We start from the raw sequence: 16,250 nt of genomic DNA on the forward strand, positions 1-16,250 counted from the left end.
GGTCAGACGTGGTCGAGAACCAGCATGGCCTGAGCTCCTTGCCGAGCCACCCAAAGTGGAAGAAAGACTGGGTTATTTTGTCTGAGTCCACAGCCCAGCATGTAGAAGGCTTCTAGCCATTTGTCTCCCCGGTCCCCGCATGCTGGGATGGTTTGTTGGGGTACCACGCCCAAGAGAGGGGGCTCCTCTCCCAGGTTAAGCAGACAGCGGCTGCTGTGGCAGAGCCTGCCCACGAACTATTCATTCTGAACTACTGAGCACTTCCAGAGCCCTTCAGATCCTGAGGGCTCGCTCCAGAACTCAGGCATGAGAACTGCTTATGAGACACCAGTAACTTCAAGGTTGTAGTTCACCCTAGAATTTTATCACACGTGCCTGTTGGCAGTTCTTTGGAGAACTGTAAGAATTCTGATCAGAAGGCAATGCAGCAGGGGACTTCTGCTGATGCTCGGATTTCTCAGATCTAAGTTGGCCATTAGATTTAACTAAAAAGACAAGAAAAAAAGGCAAGAAGCTCTAAATAAGGAGCAGCAGGGTAAGATTAAAACCCCAGACTCCATTTTCCTAGTTTTTCCACTGTTCCCAGAACTCAGTAGTTCAGTGGTCCCCCGTCTAACCCAAGTTCAGTGTCCTGTGAATTTCGGGACCACGACTCCCGGGCTTGCCGCTCCGCCCAGGCGGCGCCACGCCGCAGCGCGTGAGGACCCCACTTCCCGGGCTCGGCGCCGAAAAGACACAGCCCAGCTTGGAGCGCAGGCGCCCGCGGTCCCGGGGACAGAGGCCGCACCGAGGGAGCGTACCTGATGCGCCGCCCCGTGGGCCGGGGCCACGCCAAGCCGAGCCGGGCGAAGCCTCCGAGCGCGGCCTCGCCAGCCTTATCTCCACGAGGGTCCTTCCAAAGAGGACCACGAGGGGCGTCCCCAGCGCCGCCCGTCAGAGACTGTCCATTCATCCTTCCTTTCTCTCCATACTTGACAAAGGGCAAAAAGAAGTGAATCAGCAGGATGAGCACGAGAAGGGCAGGATGGAGGGAGGCCGGAGAGCGCCCAGGGGAGTCCTGGGGAGCAGAGACTCCAGGGAGAAGGCAGGCTTCCCCGTCAGCAAGCAGAGACAATGAGCTGACTGCAGACATGGAACGTTCATTTTTACTTTGCTTAAATGAAAGGGAAAAATGATAGAAACCATCCTGCACGACCAACGCATAGATTCCGTTCTGCTGCGTTTCCCTGCCAGCAGGAGCTTGCAGCTCTGCAGCCTGTCCAGAGGGAGGGGTGGCCTTCAGGCTCCCACATGCTTCAGGCAAAGCGTTAGGGCTCCGTCTTGGGGACCAATGCCCAGGCAACAATTTCCCTCAGCCTTGTTCTGCACGAATAGGAGAGGCATGGATGGGGTGGGCTCTGTTTTCTGTAATAAGATACAAGCCACACTCTCAATGCACAAGGAGAGCCCATCTGAGACACTGCTAAATGACCTTTTCTCTTGCATCAGAGTAAGAATTGTTAAATATTGGATATCACCTTGTTAAAAATAAACAATTCTTAGTTGAATGCAACAAGTGTGGCAACTTTTTGTAAATTTTATTTTTAAAAAAAAAGTCGGTTGCATCCAAGGATATCATTCTTCCTTCAGAAGTTCCAGAAAAGTGTGTGTGTAGTATTTTTTTTTTTGTCCCTCCTTTATTTAATTTTTACTTTCTTTTACTGGCTTGCTTTGAAAAATCCGCAATTGTGGAAAATACTATTGACGTGTCGTAGAAAAAAAATGGTGTGTGTGTGTTTATCCATGGTTAAACTATCTGGCTAGTTAAGTACCAACAGAAGTGTCTGTGGGTTGGATGAAGTATTTTTGTTTGTTTGATAAAGGACAGCATTAACAAAAACCAGTGGTCGGGCTCTCATCTTACATGTCATTTAAAAAAAAAAAAGGAAAGAAGAAAGAAAGAGACAAGCAGGGACTGTCACGTTCTCTCAGTGTCGGTGTTTACCCCTTTGGCCCCTGAAGGGCCCCCTCCCTGTCCCCCCCACCACAATCACATACATCTAGGGACACAGTCCCTTGAAGTCACCATCATATTTTCTTAGAGCCCAGAGAGAGACATTTGAGATCTAGGTGAGGTTGTAAAGAGCACACAGCTCAAGCCTTCACTTTATAGAAGAGAAAACTGAGGTTCCGAGTGGGGACCATCCAAGTCTCCTCGGCAGAGTCAGCTTTATGCAATAGGGAACCTGGGTGATTCTTTGTCTTCTTGGAGCCAGGCACACTAACGGCACTGAGAGTCTATTCAAGTAAACAGTGAAGGAGCAGCTCCTGAGTGATGGGGTCTGCAGTGTGCGTCAGGACTCAGTGACATAGCGCACACAGGCTGTCTTCACGGCTGCCTTGAAATTACCCTGGGATGGGGGCGAACAACAACCAAAGTCCCCGCCACCCCCACTTTGACCCTAGCCCTTGCTGGAAGCGGGAGCTCTTCTGACAGACATGCACCTCAGAGTGAACCTCATTCTTTCGTATCACTGACACGTCCACAACAAGTGTGTATGTGCTAAAGTGAACATCCCAGGAATATTCTGGAAGCTGCACCGGGTGAGCTTTCCAGCAGGAATCAGAAAGCACTCCTCATAGCCCAGATCACTAGTGAAACGAAGCAGTACTTATTCTAACACAAATAATACCAAGATTTCAGTTCAACCAACATTCCCTATTTGATTATATGCAATAAAACAGCGTACATTAGAAATCCGTGCGATTGGAGAGACCCGAAAGTCTTCCATCTTCTGTGGCTCAAGTTTCACGTCAAAAAATAATACAAAGTTTTGGGTACAGATATAGAAGAAAACATCTAAATAGTAATGCTCTATCACAAAGAGAATTTAAGCACTGACATTTACTTGGTACTTACAATAATCTTTGTTTTAGGTAGTTTTTGGTTCGAAGTGGTGGGAGGTGCTCAGCTCAGTTTTCTTCAAAGCTGTAATCAGAAGCAAAGACAATGCTGTCAGGTATTCCTGTCTCCTGATGAAAACTCTCTGTCCTCTGAAGACACCACTCCTAGAAGCCTTGGGGTCTGAATTCCACACCAGGAAATGAAACTGCATGGAAGCTGGGGGTGGGGTGGTGGTGGACGCCAGTTCTCCCAGGGGCTGGCTAGCACACTCCCTTCAGCAAGACGGCACACGCAGCGAGGTGCGCAGAGCCGTATTTGCAAAGGGCCATTCCCCGTACCCCACTTTTTTTTGAGTCATACTGATATGTCTCCAACTTCCCTCAATGATTTCACGAACACACTTTGCAACCCCTATCCAGCACTGATGAGCCCAGAATCATTTGGCCCATGAAGTAGCTCCTGGCTCAAACCCCTCTTGCACACGGAGCTCAGGGGCTGCTTTCACCCAGTTTCCGAAATCAGGAGCAAGGACAGGGCAAAAGTCCTAGGAGGGTAAATGCCATTATCCCCATTTTGCAGATGAGGAAACTGAGGCTCACAGAGTTTAAGGAAGAAGCCTTTGGTAAATTGCTTTCCAGCCTCCCAGAACTCTGACTTTGCTGCGTCTCCTCAGTTGCAACCAAATGAGGCATATTTCTCCATTAAAAAAAGAAGAAAAGGGTGAAAGAGCAACAGTTAGGAGTAAGCAGACAAACTGGCCACAGGGGACAGCTGGAAATGAATAGAAATGAGGAGGGTACTCACGCTCCGGCTGGCTTCCCGGCGGCAGAAGGCGCCGGCTGATAAAGCGCTGCTGGGCTCTGGTAAAAGGGAGGGTGCCTAGGAGGAGATAGTGCTGGGAGGAGGCACTTAACAGTTTTATACTCAGAACCCCGCTTGGCATACCCATGCCCTCGGCTTTCTCCTCCCACTGCAGGAGCTCCGGCCAAAGCATTGCCGAGGACCCGTCCCCTGTCCTGCACCTGATGTCTGTCTGTCTCTTTCTCTTTCCCTCTCTCTCTGTCTCTCTCTCTGCCTCTCTCTGCTGATGTTTCTCTCCCTCTCCTTCTCCCCTCTCCTCCCTCTCTCCCCCCTCTCTGTTCTTGATTTGGTGCCAGAAGCTTTGCCATTTTTCTGCTGTGTTCCAAGGTCTGTACCCAGGGGCAATCCTGCAAGTTCATCTTTTTCTTTCCCTGGCTGTTCTAGCCCTTACCCTCACCCTGAAATATTTCTGGGAATATTTGTAACTGAAAAAGATCAACATAGTATCACTTAAAACTGAAAACTGAGGGTCAACTTGCTACACAGTAGAGCAAAGGGACTGCTCCTGGGTGGAATCTTCTCATTTTCTCTTAGACTCCACACAGCTTCTGCACGAAGTGCTGAGGGGTGTGGTGCGAATGTGGGGAGGGCAAGGGGTATGCAATTCATTTTCTGGAAACCAACCTGCCCTTTTTCCCAGTGAGGAGGAAACAAACATATAAACGTTTCCCTGAAATGTCCTTCTCTCCAGGTGTGGATCCCGGGACAAATGCTGCTGCCTTTTAACGGATGGAGGCAAACATTCCACAGCAGAGGAATCTAAAATTCAAGTGAAAAATCCATTTCTCCCCCATTCTTCTTAAAATTCAGTTTTTGTGGCTTGCTGTGGGATGGCGGGAGTCTAACCAACTCAGGTGCACTTCCTGGACCGCAGAATTAAAAAACAACAACAACCAAAAGCAAAAGCAAAAACCAAACAACCCACAGAGAGCTGTGCAGATGTCAGGGTCTTTCATCTGGACCTCCCGCCTCCTGCAATTGCTGATAGCGCTTGTCAGAGGTCCCCAAGGCAGCCACGACTCGCTGGCTCCCCCCACTGGACACCTACGAAACCACAGGGCTCCCTGTCTTAGCCCCCACTCAGCCTCCCTTGTCGCTCAGGGTGTGTGTGGCAGGGTCCTAGGAGGGAGACCAGAGGTCGGGGTTCATGATTACAGTTCTGAGCTTCAGGGAAGTCTCCCTCTAACATTTTGTCCTGGTAAAATAAGGTGAGAATAAGCTCCTAGGTTACCCAGAAAGAAAAAAATGAATCATAAGAGGACAGTCAGAGGGCCTGGTATGGGAATGAAAGGAACCACACCAGTTTCCAGGAGTTCCTTATGCAAATGGGTTACCATCCCCCACAGCAAGAAGAATGATCATGATAAGAATGGCACAAGCGCTTGAAGGTTCACTCTACGTGCCGAACACTGTGCAAACCGATCTATTCCCGTTGGTCATTCAACCATTGCAAAAGTCCTAGGAGGGTAAATGCCATTATCCCCATTTTGCAGATGAGGAAACTGAGGCTCACGGAGTTTAAATAACTTGTTCAAAGTCTAAGACCAAAGTTCGTACTTTGATGTCCTTCAGCCCCGTCCGATATTTCCAGCTGCTGATCTTTGTTCGCCTTTCGTTAATTCGCACGTTGTTAGAGACCTCATCCCGAAGCCGCCTCCCCACGGCACCCGTGCAGCCTCCTGCCTCAGTGGCCCTGGTCAGGATTGGGTCTCAAGTCTTGGCAGAACCACCTCCTCCTCCGTCCTAACCTTCCCAGCCTTTCCCCCAGTTCCTGTAAAGTCCCCCCGCGGGGCCACTCACGAAATGCAGCCTTGCTAGGTGATGTGTTCGAGGTAGTGCGGGCACGCGGGCCCCTGAGGCAGACGGACCTGAGCCCGAATCCGTACTTTGTCCGTTCCTAGATGCTTTCCCTGAGGTACGTGAGCGACCCTTTCTGGAACTCAGATTCCTCGCTGTAGTGTGGGGTAGGTTTCCTTGTTTACACGGACGTGATGAGGTTTGGCAAGGGTGCGTGTGAAGCTCTGCACCCGACCCAGGGAGGCGTCACCGTCCCGAAGCCTGCCCGTCTCACTCGGGGTTGGGTGGTCCTTGGGCATCCCCGAAGGGCTCCCCGCTCCTGGCGTGGACCGGGGGAAGGTCTTCCTGGCCGTGACATCAGAGGAGACGTAGTTGCGAGCGTGGAGACAACTGCCGAGCAAGAACTCTGGACCAGGCTGACGAGGGTCCCCAAAACTTTGTGGGGCGAGGGGCTACTGTCACCCAGTCCCTGTGGTTTTGGAGAGGACCCCCTGAGCCGGAGAGCAGAGGGACAGGTGGGCACCCAATGGGTGCATACATGAGTTCACAAGTGTTTTTAAACCCTTGTTGATAATTTAATGACTTTTTCTCGGTTCTTTCTTCAGCACCTCTTACTAGCACTTATGGCATACCTTTTGCCGAGTGTTTGAGCCCTGATGCTGTTTTCCTCCCCTCCCCGAGCCCGTGTGCTTCCCCTCGTGTGTGCGCCCGTCGCTGCTGGCTCTCTGAACTCCTCTGCCAGCCCTCCGTCCGGCGCGACCACAACTGACACGTGCCCAGCTTTCCCTCCTCTGTGTTTCTCCATCGAACCTCTGCCCCGAGAAAGTGCTCTCTCCCCCTCCCCCTATCCACTCTGTCCACACGCTCTCACTGAGCCTTTGTCCCTCCACTTTCCCAGCAGACTGCTGTCCAGGCTGCATCCGGGGAACGGACAGCAATTTAGGTCCCTGTTCCTCAGGAGACAGGCGACCGGCCCCCTGGCCCTGCCACAGCTCAGGGATCGGCTTTTATTAAAAACATACTTTAGGCCACACCATCCCACCTGGGCTAGAAGATACTAGACAGTAAGGTCAGAATCTAAGAGTTGTCTTTATTCACAACAGATCTCTTCCCAGAAAGGCTTTGAGGAACTTCATAAAATGTGTGTGACAGGAGAGAAGAGCTAATTGAAGAAAACGGTGGAGGGGGAGAACGAAGTTATGGGACATGTCATGATTTCGGTATTTTTCCCTACAGCTTGCATTTGTAGGTATTTCTAAATATGTGTCATTTGGCTCAGAAACTTCCAGCAGCATTTCATTTGGACTGCGGCTTGCTCTCCGTCTCTCTACGGCAGCTTGGCTTTACACGTGACACGTCACAAGCGTAACGGGGTGCTCACCCCCAGCAAGTGTGCAGGCGAGGACCGCCCTGAGTGTCTTCTGCGTCCCGAGCCAGGGTTTCTAAATGAAGACAGCGTGGGGAAGAAACTCATTCTCATTCTTTCCTTCCCCTCCTCTCGCCCCCCACAAAGAGAGAAACCAGGATGGCAAGTCCAGGACAAGGTCCCTCCGCGGTGTGTTCTGAGCCCACAACGTTTTCGTTTGGTAAACAGACACAAGGCACCAGATGAGGCCCCAAGCTCCCACTGACCCCCGACGCCTCTTGGGGGCACCCTTTGTGGTAGGCGCTCCCTGGATGGAGCCAAGAGGCCAGCTGGCACACAGTGCAGTGTCCCTGCCCTTGCCAGGGGAGCCGGGGGGGGTGGTGGCAGGAGCCGGTGAGGCGCCTCCATTTCCAGCTCTCGAGTGCAGTCATGCAGTTATCCAGCTCCATTTAATAGCTGGTTGTTCCTTCTGCTCATAGCAGAAGGACAAGAGAATCTCCATCCCCACCTATGACTTCTAGCAGATGTCTTCTTTCCATGCATCACCTTACTTCCAGCTTTTTATTTTTATTTTTTTAAGATTTATTTATTTATTTTTAAAGATTTTATTTATTTATTCGACAGAGATAGAGACAGCCAGCGAGAGAGGGAACACAAGCAGGGGGAGTGGGAGAGGAAGAAGCAGGCTCATAGCAGAGGAGCCTGATGTGGGGCTCGATCCCACAACGCCGGGATCACGCCCTGAGCCGAAAGCAGACAGTTAACCACTGTGCCACCCAGGTGCCCCAAGATTTATTTATTTATTCTAGAAAGAGAGTGCGCAGACAAACAGAGGGAAGGGCAGAGGGAGAGGAAGAGGGAATGAAGCAGATTCGGTGCTCAGCGCTGAGCCTGCGTGGGGGGTGGGGTGGGGGTGGGCTCAAACTCATGAACCTGAGATCACAACCTGAGGCAAAACCAAGAGTTGGTTGCCTGACTGTGCCACCCAGGTGTCCCCCTTCTTTCCAGTTTTTAACTTAAACTCAGGCCAGGTTAAGATCCATCATGTAGGTCTCTGGGGTGTGGGAGCTCTAAAAGTCCTGCTGATTCTAACATGCCAGCAAGGTTGGGAACCACTGGACTAAATCTAATTCTACTTCCTTACCCTCCAAAACAAGGACGTGTGTCATAATGAGATCTGCTGGAGTTTGGAGTTTGACAGACAAGGATTCAAAGTCCAGCAGCGATCCCACCCTGGGGAAGATCGCGTCATCTTTCCAAGCCTTGAGCCCAGTATAAAATTAAGGGAGATCAGTAGTACTTCCCTTGCTAAACCCAAAGGTCGGACACGATGGCAGCACCTGACAGGCATTCAGGCAAAGGCGACCTTCATTATTATCCCCATCTAAAACGATCCCTACCTCTGACTTCCTTCCTCCTGCCCATCTTTGCCTCAGTTCCGAGGCTCAACAAATGGTGGGTGACAGAGCTGACGCTTTGCACTAACGAGGGATAGGGGAGGGCTCCATTTCATTCACTCTTGTTCATGTTCTCAAGTCTTTAAGGTGTCCGCAAACCAGCTGCCTTGACACCCGTGGGAGCTTTTTCAGAAATGAAGCCCCGCTCAGACTTTGGGAATCAGAATCTGCATTTTAACCAGATTCCCAGGGGATTTGCATGCATTTTAAAGTTCTGGAAGCACCCTCTCAAGCGTCCCTGTCTTTGAGACTCCGTGAAAAGGGACGGATTCAAGCCCCTGGAGCGGCAACGGTTTACAGATTCCGATGTCTTGCTTGGAGACTCCATGGAGAGCCCAAGTGAGTCACTGCGGCGTTCCAGCTGGCTGCCCTGAGCGCGATGTCACATGCTGGGCCACGCCGGTGGAGGGCGGCGCTCCAGGAGCAGCCTCGCCATCCCCTTAGCCGAATCCAGCAGGGCCCGCCCCCCCCCGCCTGGTGCTGAGGGCTTCATACAGCCTTGCTGAGTGCCTTCCAGCCCTCAGTCACCATGACAGTTATCACAGGTCACGAGAGGGGGACGCTTGCTTGCATGGGGGCGGGGGGGGGCGGTCCTCCCACCCTGGGAGCCCCACAGTGGCACCTGGGGTCCAGCCAGAAGCCTCTGCATCCTGCCCGCCCACAGGACAAGCACCCCCACACTGCCGGTGCAGCCCCTACCCCCCGGGGCGTGAGATCATCCCTGGGAGGCCCTACCTCCTGGTTCTCCCTCTGGGATTGCTTGGCCTTTTTACCCTTGGGCCCCTGCAATACTCCCCCACCCCACCCTGCTCTACAAGTCCTTTGGCTAAAAGGCAAAATGACCTGTGTTGAACTGTACTTTTTCTAGGCTACCTTAAAGCAGTTGACACGTTGACTACCCCTGCGAGCCCATTGCTACCCCTCCTACCCCGGGCCGGTCGCTGGGCCGGTCGCTGACCCGGCCCCCATTCAGACGGCTGTTGGCGGCAGGTGAGTCTGGAGGCCAGGACCTCAGGGTTGGGCACACGTCTCCCTGCGCTTCTCTTTTCTCTCACAGCCTCGATCGCTGACTGTGTGTCATTACACACGGGTGTGAGATTGGTTCCCTCGACTCTGCCCACTAGACTACAAGCTTCCTGAGGGCGGGGTCTGGGCGGGTCTTGCTCGGAGCTGTAGCCTCAGTTTTGGGCTCAGTGTCTGGCTCATGGAGATCCTCAAGAGCTCTTCCCTGAGCCCGTGGAGGCATAAACGGAATGACTCCGTCACTATGGGGACTCGAAGGCTTCGGGTGAGTTCTTGCACGGTACTGAGGTACGTGTGTGTGTCTGTGGGTGCAGGGGCTGGGGGTGGATTCCCCCCAAATACAGCCCTCGGAGCAGGGTATAGCATTGTGCCTGGGACGTGTGGTCCAGGGGGCATCCGAAACACGCAGGGTCAGCCCTTGTTAGTCTGCTCCTGCCGCAGGTCAATCAGCCTCAGGCACCGAGCAGCCAGCACTCAATTACAGGCCAGCCTTTGTGGTCAGAGGCTCTGGCTTGCCTCTGAAACCGTCCCAAAACTGGGGAGGGCCGAGCCCCAGCTCCAGGCACGCAGGCTGGCCAGGCCTTGGGGCACGGAGTCCCCCTGAGGGTGGGTGAGCGGAAAGCCAGCGTGCGTCTTCAGGGCCTCCATGGTGGAGGTCGGTGTGGCTGATACGGGTCGGTCCCTAGCCTAGCTCTGCACCGGGGCTCACCTACACCCAGGAGGCCTGGCTCTTCGAACACTGGGGTTGGGGGTGCACCATGGCTGACTCCTCCCCTCTCTACATCCCAGATCTCAGGCTGTACACTCATGATGCCTTCACCGGCTCGTGCCTTCCTGCTGACCTGAGACGAGCATCTTCTCTCAGGCTACAGGCTGTGCTCTGAGGCAGTTAGGGGCCATTTATTCATCCCCAATGTCCTGTCTTACTGTGGATGAAGGAAAGTCCTCGGGACGGCAGCGATGGCGCAAAGTAGAAGCTGGTTCTCGCAGCTGGTGCAGCCATAAGACACAGGGGAGCATTAGCGTCAGCGTCAAGGCTCAGCGTGATCACTGGTCCTGCTGTGGGCAGAAAGGCACTCTTTCCTGAGCACAGAAGGGATGTGTAAACTCATTCGCCTACAAGGAAGCCCATCGTGCAGTCTTCCAGGGAGGGACAGGATGCTGTCATGTTTAATCAGGAACTGGCAGATTTTAGGGTTGTCTTACGTGATACAAGATGATGTGCCACGAAGGGCTAAACTGTGAGCAGACTAGAGAGTCTGCTAGACTCGGGCTAGAGAGTTTGGATAATATCAGTGGGTCTGGAGTAGGCGGAGGGAGCTTTACTGAACATACAGGCCTCGTAAGGCCCTTGACTCCTGAGTAGCACTTTTGTGAAGGCAGGAAAAGACAGAGCAGCCTTTCAGGAAGAAAGCTGAGTGTCCGCCAAGGGAAACGTGGCATGTTTGTGTGCTGCGGACAGCCTCACGATGTCGAGGGAGGGTGTGTGCCGTGGGTCACAGCCCGCGAGGCCAGGCCCCACTTGGGTGCACAAGGAGGCAGTGTTCGTCATGCCTGGGCAAGGCACGTGGATTGACCGTGCACTCTGATGTTTGCTTCCCTGTGATGGGAGCTACTAACCAGGCTTTGAGTTAGTGTTTCCAAGGGACTTCCCAGGACTCAGCATCAGAGGACGTACAGGAGAGAAAAATACTACATTATCAAAGGAAAGATGGGGCTATGAGCCTCTCTGGCCATTTAAAATAGCAAAATTATGCTCTAAGCTCTAAATACGGACAATACGAACTAGAGTATATCGGGGATCCCTTGTGTAAAGAATACAAGTAAAAACTATAACAAACTGTAAGCAAACAAAAACACATAGCTGGATTTGCCTTTTTAAAATTGGGAGGAGTAAGAAAAATCTGCCTGCTTCTCATTTCCCCCACATTTATTTGTGATTCTCGGTACCTTTCTACTGATCAGAAGCCTCTGCTTGAGAACTGCCCCTGGCAAGGATGTCTATCTGCCTGAGAAGCAGTTTTAAAAGCAGAGCTGACTTGGAATTTCTACCTGCTTCCCCTCTTCTCCCCATCCAGCTCATATCCCAAGCTCGGCCTGCTTTCAAATCAAAAAAAGACTACCAGCAAATAAGAAGTGATACTTGTCACTTTAAGAAAGTCACAAAAACACCTGTCAAGTCATTAGGATTAAAAAAAAAAATTCTTGGGGGGCGCCTGGGTGGCACAGCGGTTAAGCGTCTGCCTTCGGCTCAGGGTGTGATCCCGGTGTTCTGGGATCGAGCCCCACATCAGGCTCCTCTGCTATGAGCCTGCTTCTTCCTCTCCCACTCCCCCTGCTTGTGTTCCCTCTCTCACTGGCTGTCTCTATCTCTGTCGAATAAATAAATAAAATCTTAAAAAAAAAAAATTCTTGGACGTCTGGGTGGCTCAGGTGGTTAAGTGACTGCCTTCAGCTCAGGTCATGATCCCAGAGTCCTGGGATCGAGCCCTGCATCAGGCTCCCTGCTCAGCGGGAAGTCTGCTTCTCCCTCTCCCTCTGCCACTCCCCCTGCTTGTGTTCTCCTGCTCTGTCTGTCAAATAAATAAATAAAATCTTAAAAAAAAATAGAAATAAATTTTAAAAATTCTTTATAATTTGGAGCTTCTCTTGAAACAGGGGTGTTGGAACAGGTTCTCCAAGGCTCTGCCAGGACGAACGGTCTCCAGCTTGGGGGTTTCTTACAGAACCGCTAACGAAGAAGACCGTTCTCCTGCCAGACAAGCTGATGTCCCGGACTTGCAGGGAGAGGGACTGAGGCGTCGGAAGTCACCCTGGGCGGGGGGTGGGGGGGTGGTGGTTGGGGGGCAACACTGAGGCCTGAGGGAAAGATCAGGTCTGCTTGATCATGGACTGTGTTCGCAGACAGTGTCAAAAGCCAGACAGAGGAACAGATGCAGGTCTAAAGTAATAGGAGATCAGGGGCGATTGAAGGTCCGCGGGCAGAACCGAGTGATGGTTAAGCAGCGTTTAGGGAGATTTGCTGGGAGTGGTTCGCGGAGCCTGAAGGCCAAAGCTGGGGAGGCTGGCAGGAGCTCACAGTCCGGCAGCAGGCAGCGCCAAGCGGGAAGGGCTGAACACATGAGATAATTTGGGAGGAAAAAGGGACACGATAGGCGTGGCGAGAAGCGTGAGTGAATTAAAAACGGCCTCAAGGGTTGGTGAGGGAGAGGAGCAACCGGAACTCACGTCCACTGCGGGGAGAGAGACTCCCGCAGCCCCTTGCGAGGACTGACCGCCTGGCGGTGTCGGCTACGGCCCGGCAAACGCGCGGACGAAATCCGTGCGTCGTCACACCGAAGACACGCACCACAAAGTTCAACACCGCACTTCTCATACCAGCCGCAAGTGGGGAGCAGCGCCGTTGCTCACCAGCAGTGTGGTGGGTAAACAGTGATGCTTGCACGGCTAGAGAACGAGGGCCCTCCGAGTCCAGGCAACGGTGTGAACGCATCTCACAACGTCGCGCGGAAGAAGCCAAGCACAGGAGTGCAACTTGTATCATTCCATTTACGCGAGGTTCGGAAACAGGCTAACCTGGAGAGGTGTGTATGCCAACCACCACCGGAAGGGGGCGCGAGGAGGCCTTCCGGGGTGCTGACGGCGTCTTGATCTGGGTGCTGGTTGCCGGGGTGTGTTAGCTTGCGGACATTCACCACTTTGATGTACGTCTGTTCCTCTTTAATAACAGCTTTGAAACGACAGTACGAGGTAGAGTAAAGGCAGTTAAGGCCCGTTGGGTGACGAGGAGTTTGAGATGTCTAGACGGACAGGCAGAAATCCCAGCATGCAGTGGGAGATACAACACTGTGGTCTGGGCAAGCGTTCAGGGCCGGAGACACGGAACGTGGGGGTTGTTTACCCAGAAGTGGGGGAAGAGGAGAGCCTGGGTTACCTTCTGAGACAGGGGGGCCATTGGAACCAGCATCCGGCCCCACGAGAGGGCAGGAGGAGGATGAGGAGTGAGCAGAGCCCTTCATCAGAACCTACCAGCACTTCGAGGCACCGGGACCCCTGGCTTGGCTCTGCTAGCCATTACTTCTGTCCCGCAGGACTTTGATTTTGCTGGGGGCGGGGAGGGCAGATGCTTCTTCTCCCCTTCAGGCAGCATAGTCTTTTAAAAGGTAAGGAAACAGGAGTGGTGAGGGGAACCGTTCAGGGCTGGTGAGCGGTAGGGCCAGGTACCAGCCAGGCCATCCACCTTGAGGGTGCGTGATGCCTTCGACGGTGTGGCTGCCGTTAGCGGAGGGCATCCGGCAGCTGGGCAGGTGGACCGGCCCCACAGAAGAGCCTTGAAGGTCAGCCTGAGGGGGCAGCAGGCAACCTGTTGTCCAGTACTCCTCCCTTGAACACAGGGACCTCAAGATAAGAGGAATGTGCTGGAATCCTTGCACACACACAGCGCAACCACACAGATGTGTTGTGCGACTGCCTCTCGTGGGCTTGTGTTTGTCCTGTCAGCATGTTAGGTCAGAAGGTCAGGGTGCGGGGCGCCTGGGTGGCACAGCGGTTAAGCGTCTGCCTTTGGCTCAGGGCGTGATCCCAGCATTCTGGGATTGAGTCACACATCAGGCTCTTCCGTTATGAGCCTGCTTCTTCCTCTCCCACTCCCCCTGCTTGTGTTCCCTCTCTCGCTGGCTGTCTCTATCTCTGTCAAATTAATAAATAAAATCTTAAAAAAAAAAAAAAAGGTCAGGGTGCCATCCCAAACACCTCTGTGATGCTGGGGGCCAAGGCCATAGGCCAGTCACAGAGCCAGTACATTTCCTCTAATGGAAAACACCAGGGCAGTAGGGACTATGAAACATGCCGTCGGGAAACATCAAGACATCTGCAGAAATGCAGAAGAAAAAAATATATTAAGATATCACACACACACATGCACACCAAGGTCCATGAACTCTTAATCATCAGGGACGCAAGGGCAGGAGGGGCAAAGCTGGTTGAGACAAGTAGACGTCCTTTCACTAAAGCTCCTCTACCCATTTTCAGGACCTCCCCCCTGTAATGGGGTGCTACTCTACCCCTCCCTCCATAACTCTCATTGCTCCTCAGTGGGATGTCGCATGGGTGTGTCAGTCCCCCCCCCCCCCCCCCGCCCTGGATAAAAATACCCAGGACGAATGGTCCTCATTCCTACCTCAGTGCCTTTGCCTATGCTGTTCCTTCTAAAAAGATGTTCTCAAGAGTCAGATGGATTGAAATCCCGGTTCTGGGGCTTCTAGGGATGATAAGTTGAAGACGTGGGACAAGTCCTCTTAGTTCTCTTTAGCGCCCTCTTCTTTCAGATGAGGACGACCCTCTTTATGGGGTGCTTTACGGGAAGTCTCTAGCAGAGATCATACAGAGTTGGCAGGCAACCAACGGTAGCCGTTCTCCATCTCACCTCCATTAACCTATACCTCGAATGGCCTTATCGTCAACGTGACCTTGTTCTTCAAACATCACTAGTGGTTTCACTCCATTAGATGATGTAGCTGCCTCCCGGGACCCTGGCTCAGCTCCAAGGCTCAGAAGTGCCCACTGTGGGGTTCAGGTTAGCCCAGGGCCCCGATGTCACTCTGGAAAGGAACACTGTCTCCAGATCCTCAGAGTGGCTTCCTCAGGGGCATTTGTCTTCTGTAACTTCTACAAATGTCTTTGAAAAGCTACTAACGACTCACATATTTGAAACTTGATAGCTACTTTTAAAATTATGAGTTTATATAGCTAGAAATGCATTTTTAAATACAGTCGCTGAGGGGCTTCTGGATGTTGCTAATATTCTGTTTCTTGATCACACAAGTAGGTTCATTTATTGGAAATTCATTCGTGAAGTGTTCATTTGTGATTTTTTCACTTTTCTGGATATATGTTAACAACAGTTTTGTTGTAGGCTGTCTGAGCTCTGCCACTTGATCTCACAGTAGACATGGCAGCCTGGAGTGGAGTGACTCTTGGCTTGGCCTGAGGGCATTGGGCCAGAGCCCAAGATCCTTGGAGGGGTCAATTTTAAGGCCACCTCTGGTGGACAAGGAGGCCCCGTCAGCCTGTTACAAGACACTGAAAATGTTGAGTTGAGGTATGCACAGAATACCATGGAACTGTTGAGGAAGGAAACCTAGCTTTGCTTGGACTCAAAACACTCCACAAAAGATGCTAGTGGCATTTGAACTGGGTACTGAACACTGAATAGGAGTGCTTCCGGTGGAAAAGGGAAGGGAAGGATGACGGCAATGACGTGAACAGAGCAGAGTAAAATAAAGCGCCCCGTGTCTGAGCCTCAGAAGGCACCCTGCCGTGGAAGAGCTTAGCGAGCTTGTATGTGCGGCTGAGGAAGTCGGCGTTCCCTCCAAGGCCCATGAAGCCTTCGTCACAACTGTCTGGAGAGATGGGGGGCAGAGGCCAACAGGTGCCTCGGACCAAGATGGCTCTTCCTGCCCCTCTCCCTTTCTTGTCCCCTTCTTCACTGGCCACCAGTGTTGTCAAGGCTGCACTTAGATTTGTTCATAAGGAAATTAAGTATAAATAATAATAAATAATTTCATACACATTTCATAAAATTCATTCTTGTGGTCACTTACACATCTACAAACATTTAACTGGTTTTAGCAAATAACCATTTTTCTAAAACACCATCACAGTGTACCTAATTTTAAGGTAAAGCTCCTGCATCCATCCTTTTGAGAAGTCCTTGCTCACTGGGGTCTCTGAAGGGGGATGCGTCTGCGAACATGAAGTTCTGGTGCTTGCATGGGCTGGGGAGAGGGCAGGCTGCACCCATCTCATGCAGAGATGATCCAAAATTTTACAACCGAATGTTCCTTGTTTGGCTCTGTTAATT

General features: G+C 52.1%; 1 protein-coding gene across 2 annotated transcripts in view; it reads right to left on the minus strand.

Annotated features, from left to right (window-relative positions):
* Nucleotides 1-3,910, minus strand: part of SLC14A1 (solute carrier family 14 member 1 (Kidd blood group)) — a 30,494-nt gene extending 26,584 nt beyond the window's left edge. The window contains exons 1-2 of one of the 2 annotated variants that reach the window (XM_045789983.2): nucleotides 3,689-3,910; nucleotides 2,900-2,968 (exon numbers count right to left, since the gene is read on the minus strand). The gene's annotated coding sequence lies outside the window, so the exon portion shown is untranslated. Of the gene's footprint in view, nucleotides 1-2,899; nucleotides 2,969-3,483; nucleotides 3,643-3,688 lie in introns of those variants that run through there. The other variant, XM_045789984.2, reaches the window with a different exon arrangement.
* Between the last annotated feature and the right edge of the window lie 12,340 nt (nucleotides 3,911-16,250).

Source organism: Ursus americanus, chromosome 19 (assembly GCF_024610735.1).
Source record: "Ursus americanus isolate L20-20 chromosome 19, mUrsAme1.1.p, whole genome shotgun sequence".
Classification (NCBI taxonomy): Eukaryota; Metazoa; Chordata; class Mammalia; order Carnivora; family Ursidae; genus Ursus; species Ursus americanus.